This window comes from Chinchilla lanigera, unplaced genomic scaffold, assembly GCF_000276665.1.
Source record: "Chinchilla lanigera isolate Chin_1 unplaced genomic scaffold, ChiLan1.0 scaffold00034, whole genome shotgun sequence".
Taxonomy (NCBI): Eukaryota; Metazoa; Chordata; class Mammalia; order Rodentia; family Chinchillidae; genus Chinchilla; species Chinchilla lanigera.
In genome coordinates, this window is record NW_004955435.1 from 5501116 (window position 1) to 5508816 (window position 7701).

Consider the following 7701-nt stretch of genomic DNA (forward strand, 5'->3'; position numbering starts at 1 on the left):
TGGTTTTTCTCCGGTACCGGGAACCGAACTCACGACCTTGCGCTTGCCAGGCAGGCGCTTTTGCCGCTGAGCTAAATCCCCAGCCCCAATATAAATTATTTTTTTCTGCAATGAGGAAAAGGGGGAAGGAAGAAAGAGAAAAAAATATATGTTTATACAAGATGGTTAAGATAGTCTTACAGCTAGTCTCTCTTGGTTCCTTGAAAACAACGCTTTGTGCTAATATTGCTTAGACAAGATATCATGCTTGTGTCTTGTACTCTGATTAACCAATATGAAGACAACAATGTGCAATGTACCAACCATTGTAACTGTCCTAGTAACCTGTTTACAGACTCGGTGTCATTGTTTGTTTATCTTTCCTCTCTTTAAAATAAAAAAATATCAGATTTTGCATATATGAGTGCATGATACTTACTGACCAAAATGTGTAACAGCTAAAATTATTAATCCCATTTCTTTACCAAAAGAATTGCATGCAAGATCTGAGCTTTCTCTCTCTCTCTCTCTCTTTTTTTTTTTTTCCAGTACCAGGAATTGAACTCAAGACCTTGCACTTGCCAGGCAAGCGCTGTGCCGCTGAGCTAAATCCCCAGCCCCTGAGCTTTCTCTTAATGACCAATGAGCATGAGATGTTTTGGAATGATAAACAAGGTCTTTACTTATTTTTTTTAACTTGAAAAGCTTAAAGATATTTTAAAAATTTAAATATCTGATGCAGTTTCTTTAAGAGTAGGAAAACAGCCATGGAGAGAAGTAGTGCTTCGGTCAAGGTCACACAGGGGGGCTGGCCGGCGGACAGTACAGTGAGGTTTCTGCTCCACGTTCCCAGGCAACGTGAGGATTCGGACTGATTGTTAACCTTTCTTTTTTCTGATTTGACTCAACTGTTCAGCAGTTTTATTACTGGTGATATCACAAATACATTTTATATTTCAAAAGTCTTTCATTTGTATTAAAGTCTGGTTTATGGAACTAAAAACTCCATAAAGTAAAATTCATCAATTGTATGAATTTTGATGAATATGCATAGTCACAAAACCACCACTGCACTCAAGACCTAGAAGATTTCTGTCAACCTCCAAAGCTCACACTTCCTGTGAACTCAGTCCGGCCTTTCACCCCCAGGTCCTGGCTGCTGTGGGTCTATTTGTATGCCCGCAGTGCTGCATTTTCTACAATATCATATAGCTGGAACCATACAGTACAGAGCCTGTGTGTCTGTCTCCATTCATTTAGCTTAGTACTTCTGAGATTCAGCCAGTTATTGCAAATATCAGCCATTTGCTCCTTTTATTGTGTATAGCATCCTGCTATAAAGCTAAACTATATATGTCTCCTTTAAGCAGTTGATGGGAATTTGAGCTGTTTTAATATCTCTCCCTCCCTCTCTTCCATATACATATATATATCTATAAACATACAGACACAATTTTCAATGAACACATAGTAATTGTTCATATTTAGGTACTAGAGTGTGGAATTCAATAATATAGGCAATGTTAATGATCAGGTCAGCGTAATGGGTACATCTCTCTTCTTAGAGATTTATTATTTCTTTCAGTTGGGAACATTCAAAGTCTTTTCTGGTAGCAATTTTTAAATATTCAATTAATTGTTGTCAGCCAGAATTATTTTACTGTGCCAAATCCAATTGCACCCTACATTGGTCAGTCATCCTCTTACAACCTCCCCCCACATACCTTTCCCAACTTCAGTAACGAATATTCTACTCTTTATTATTGGATCAACTTTTAAGTTCCACATATCAATAAGATTGTCTTTCTGTGCCTGACTTATTTTACTGAACATACTATCCTCTGGTTCTACCCACGTTGCAGCAAGTCATAAGGTTTCATTCTTTTTAATGGCTCAGTAATATTCATATGTATATGTGTGTGTGTGTGTGTGTCTGTGTGTGTGTGACATTTTCTTCATTCCTCTGTTGATCAACACTTAGGTGGATTCTGCATCTGGCTATTCTTGGCAGAATAGTGCTGCAATAGACATGGGCATGTAGGTATCTCTTCAACTTACTGATGTCACTTCCTTTACATGTACCCTGAGTGGTGAGAGAGCTGTATCATATGGTAGTTCTATTTTATTTATTTATTTATTTTTGGTAATTCTATTTTCAGAATTTTGAGGAACACTATTCTATGTTCTATGATGGCTGTATTAATTTCCATGCTCACCAACAGTATATAAGAGTTCTGCCTCCTCCATATCCTCACCAACATTTGTTACTTTTTGTCTTTTTAATACTGGTCATTCTAATTGGAGTGGAAGTCTACTGTTACCCTCATGGCAACTTCCTTATGTGTGACTTGATGGATCTCTTTCAGTGTTTTTAACATTCTACTTTGTCTTTGACTTCTGACTGTTTGATTATAATGTGCCTTGCAGACAGTCTCTTTGAGTTGAGCCAGGTTCTTTGAGCTTTGTTAATCTTAGTGTTTATATCTCTCCTATGATTTGGGAAGTTCTGCACTATTGTTTTGTGAGATATGCTTTCTGTGCCTTTCTTGTTCTCGTCCCCCTGGGAAACACGGTAATGCAGATATTTGTATGCTTAAAGGTATCCATAGGTCCCACGGTCATTCTTCACTATTTTTCAATTTTCTTAATGCAAAAGATCTGTGCTCAAAATCAGGCATTCCTCCTTCTGGTTCATTTTGGCCATTGCTGATCTAAGTTATATTTTTTTCATGCACTGAATTCTTCAACTACAATATTTCTGTTGTTTTTAAAAATAATATCTTTGTTGACTTTATTCAAATTGATATTTTTCTATAGCTCCACTGAAAAGATGTTCTTAATGTAAAACACTTATAATAATTTTTAACTTTGCTTTTTTGGGGGCAAAGTCTCATTGCGTAGCCCAGGCTGGCCTTTAACTCCCGAGAATCCTTCTCTTCAGCCTCCCAAATGCTAGGATTACAGGCATGTGCCAACACACCCCCACTGACTTTTGCTCTAAGGCTACTTTTACTTGGTTCACTGGTGGGGCATGCAAACTGTTAAAAATGGTAGTTAATTAGGTTGCACTGACATCTGCTGGTAACAAAGTAAATTCCATAAAATTGCGTGACATGTTTAAATGGAATAGTCTTTAAAACTTGTAACGACATTCTGGGTTTACCAAATTAGTGGCTATGGATAATAGTTTCTGATTCGTAGTTCAGTTTGATTCCAGTGGTTTGTTAGCCTTTGGCAACCCTGTTAGCCAGTGGAATCCTTTAAGCAGAAACTTGCTTAAGAAGTAAAATATCCTTTAAACTATAACCTCTTCCAGTCCGTCACATCTTCAAGGCCTTCACAACTACAATACTTGTGGTAATGTAGTCAGAACTCACTTTGAGAAAATTCTTCTGAGGAAGTGAGTTTGGGCTGTAGCAGAGGCAGCAAACTCTAACAGAGCTACCTCAACGGCAGTATTTTTTTCTTAATTAGAACACGGCTGCTTTCACTGTTAATTTCCTCTCACTTTGTCTGTAATTCAGTATTGCTTGTATTGATCTTATGCTATTTTGTAAATGGGTGCCTGTTTGTTAATATGTTTTCGTGCTTTTATTTTTAAAATAAATTTTTAAAATAACATGGCTACTTTAAAACCTACTATTTCAACATTCTAATATAGGGTCATAGATTTTTGTTTGTTTGTTTGTTTTGGCTTTTTGAGACAGGATCTCACTATGCAGTTCAGGCTGGCCTTGAGCTCACTTTGTAGCCCAGGCTGGTCTCAAACTTGCAACGATCCTCCTGCCTCAGCATCCTGAGTGCTGGGATAATAGACATGCACCACCACACCCAGAAAGGGTCATAGAATTTCATAATTGGAAAGAAATTTATTAATAATTTAGTTTTCCCTCTCTTTTGTAGCTGTGGAAATTGAGATTTATAGTAGATAAATTTAAATAACTTTTGTCACCAACTCACACTAGGAAAAGTTTTGTGATTCTCCCATTCCAGAATTTTCTATATAAATTATCTTCACAAGCTATGTTTTGCTTATGTTTATTGTTTAAACTAAAAATATACACACATAAGTGTGCTTAAGAATTTATATTTGGCTTATTTCAACACATGAATCCAGCTTTCTCTAGCTAGAGACATGTTAGTAAAATACACAGTGTATTGTATAATACTGTGCTGATTCTTCAGAAATATATATTTTTCCAGAAAATCAAGCTCCATTGTTAATTTCTTTGGTTGTGAAAACAAATATGTGGATCAGAGAAAAAAATCTTAACTGGGGTAATTCCTGACCAGAATTGGGGGTCACAGAATCACGTACCAGATTTTATAAGCAAATTCATATAAGCACATTGTATAAGCATGTTTATATAAGCACAATTTCCTCCTTTATTTTGTTCCAGTAAGTATTGTTATACAGGTTGAACTTTAGAAGTACAATTTGCATTGTGAGAAAGCATGCATGTAGATACATTAATAATCAAATGTTCTGTGATACAATGCCAAGCATTTGTTTTCAGTCTCAGCATAGCAGAAGTTTTCTGGTGAAGGTCTGTCCTCTGTGTTGTATATTTCGCAGCATCCCCGGGGTCTGCTTACTAGGTGCCAGTAGCACGCCCCCTGTTGTAACAAGAAAGCTTCCAACACTGCCAGATGTTCCGGAGTGTGGGTGAAGGGTGAGCCCAGTTAAGAACTACTGCTGTGAAGTAAGGCTGCTTTCTTCAGGTTTTTTTAAGACTACTTAAAAATATTTCTGTGAATAACTTCCCTTTCATCTCCAGGTTAAATATCTTTCCTGTGCTGCAGCCGCAGTGGCTTACTTGCTTTTTTCTTAGTATCTGCAATATTTATTCTCACTTCTCGTGCTCCCGTGTTAATTTTGACCCAGCCATACTGCACAATCAAGTGTGTGTTTTTAGCCCTTGGCTAAGCCGATTTCTTCGTCTGTGATGGCTTTTAAAAAATTGTTTCATTTTCCTGATACTATGTTTCATAGACATTATAACCTTAGGAAACAAAATGAACCTGTAAAACATTAGGGTAGGTATTTTTATTCTCATTTTGTATATAAGGAAATTAAGTGCCTGTTTCTAGTACAGCAAACGTTTTCTTTTTGTCCCTGGTAAGTGTAGTTTTATAAGTATTTGGGTTTTATATTTAGAGGCTCTTCATGAAAGGAAAAAGGAAGGGAGGGAGGTAAGGGACAAAGGACAGAGGAGGGAAGGAAGGGAGAGAAAGCAAGGTTGGGAAACCCCTTGAGATGATAAAAACCGGCACAGGGTAGACCGTGATCATTTATTTGTTTGTTTGCCTGCTTGTTTGAGACAAGATCTTGCTATATACTCCGCTGGCTTTGAACTCATTATGTAGCACAGGCTGGCCTTGGACTAGTCCTGCCTCAGCCTCCCAAGCGCTGGGATCACAGGCATGTGCCACCTCAGCTGCCTAGACAGTGATCTGGTCTTACCGTTTAAGTCACCGTAGTAGCATCCTTTGAGATTCAGCCCCTTTAAACACCTCCACCATTCACAGCAGCACCCTCATGCCCGGCAGCCTTAGGTCTTCCCAAGGGGAACAAACCTGAGAATTTTTGGTTGCTTCCAAATGGTTTATTGCTAGGAACAAGGAGAGATCAGCAATTCACTGTTTACACTCAAGTCTGGGAGCAGCACTGCTAGAGGCACTTCTGAAGCTTCCCGAAGCTTCGACTGCCCCGGAGTCTCTCCTTTGACAGTTGCTTGCCTGCCTTTCCGGCCTTCTCCACGCAGTTCTGTGAATGAGAGACTTTTCACATCTTCCAGCATTCAAATATTTTGCACATGGAATAAACAAAAGAAAAATTTAAATAGGGGATGTGGGACGATTGATGGGAAGCAGGTGCTCTCAGAGGTAATATTGTGTTGCCATGGCAACATTTCTGGAGGCATTTGTGCACCCCAGGCCCTAAAAACATGAATATTACATTATTGGACTTGTTTTTAGAGAAATAATGAGATATGCTAAAAAAATATGAATTCAAGGCAAGAATGCTTATCCAAATGCTGTTAGAAATTTAAGAAATCATCAAATAAAATGGTGATATGATTACACAAATCATGGCTTATTCATACAATGAAATACCACATAAATCATGGTACTGTCATGCAAATAAATATATGCCTAAAAAGTCTGCAGGAATTGGGAGGGGACTATGAATTTCTTCTTTAATATGCTAAATTGCTAGAATGAATATGTATGGCCACAATGATACTACAGGTGAACGGAAGAATGCAAATGACAAGAATTCATGGCTCATTGCTATTGTTATGCAGAAACAATTTCCTGCGTATCTCACCTGGTGGATGCAGGGCTTTTCTATGTGTGGGTGACATGCTGTGGGATTAACACACTTTATGATCAATACCTGATCACCCAAAGCTTTCAAAGCGTTGTGCTACATTTTACATCATCTATGACCATTAATCCTGGTATCAAAAATTAAGAAATGCCTAGCAGATTAGTAAAGCATGCTTCTGGGTGTATCTGGGTGTGAAGCAGGCATGGTCTTGGGTACTATATGTGGTCCCTCTCTCTGGCACTGTTCCCCTACTTTGCTTCCCAGCTGCCTACACAAGCTATCTCATTTATTTTTTAAAGAAAAAAAGTAAAAGAAAAAAGAAAAGACCAAGATAGATATTATTCTCATTTTGTAGATGAGGAAATTGGGGCTCTGAGTGGTTAATGAAATGTCTAGCAAGGATTTGAGCCCAAGAATTCTAATGGCAAAGTCTGCACTTAACTCCTAAACTACATTGTCTCTCACTTTTAAGCCTGAGCATGCACTTTTAAGCCAGAGCATCTTTCTGGATCATGTACATCAAGAAAAGAAGTGAAAAACAAACAAACTTCTCACATGAAGAAATACAAATGGCAAATAAACATGAAAAAATGCTCAACATCATTAGTCATTTGAGAAATGCAAATTAAAACACTGAGATTTCATCTCAGCACAGAAAGAATGGCTATCATCAAGAAATCAACCCATAACAAATGCTGGCGGAGCTGTGGGGAAAAAGGAACCCTTCTCCACTGCTGGTGGGAGTGCAGACTGGTGCAACCACTGTGGAAATCAGTCTGGAGATTCCTCAGTAAACTAGGATTAGAGGTCCCATTCAACCCAGCTATTCTCCTCCTGGGTATTTTTCCAGAACTGAAAACATCATACCACAGCGATATGTGTGCACCCACGTTTATAGCAGCACAATTTGTAATAGCTCAATGTTGGAAACAACCCAAATCCCGATCAGCTGAGGAATGGTTAAAAAAGATGTGGTATTTTTATACAATGGAGTATTACAACTACTAGAGACCATACTCATAAGTGAAATAAATGAAACTCACATGTGTAAACATTGTATTTCCTCCCTAGTATAAGAACCTGAAAGAGTAAATAAAATCTGAAAGGTACAATAGATACTGTGAAAGGGAAAAGAAACTGCTCACATAGGAATGAGCAAGTGAGACGAAGGAGGGGAGGGCAAAAAGGAAGAGGAAAAAAGTATGTGCATGTTTACACAGGGTAGCTAGGATAACTGCACTGCTAATATCTATTGGTTTATTGAAAGGAACAGTTAATGTGTAATTGATCAATCTTGCATGCCTGTATCTGGTTATATGTGCAACCATTTTGAAGACGACATCATATAACAACCACTGTTAATATCCTATCACCATGTTTTGAAATTC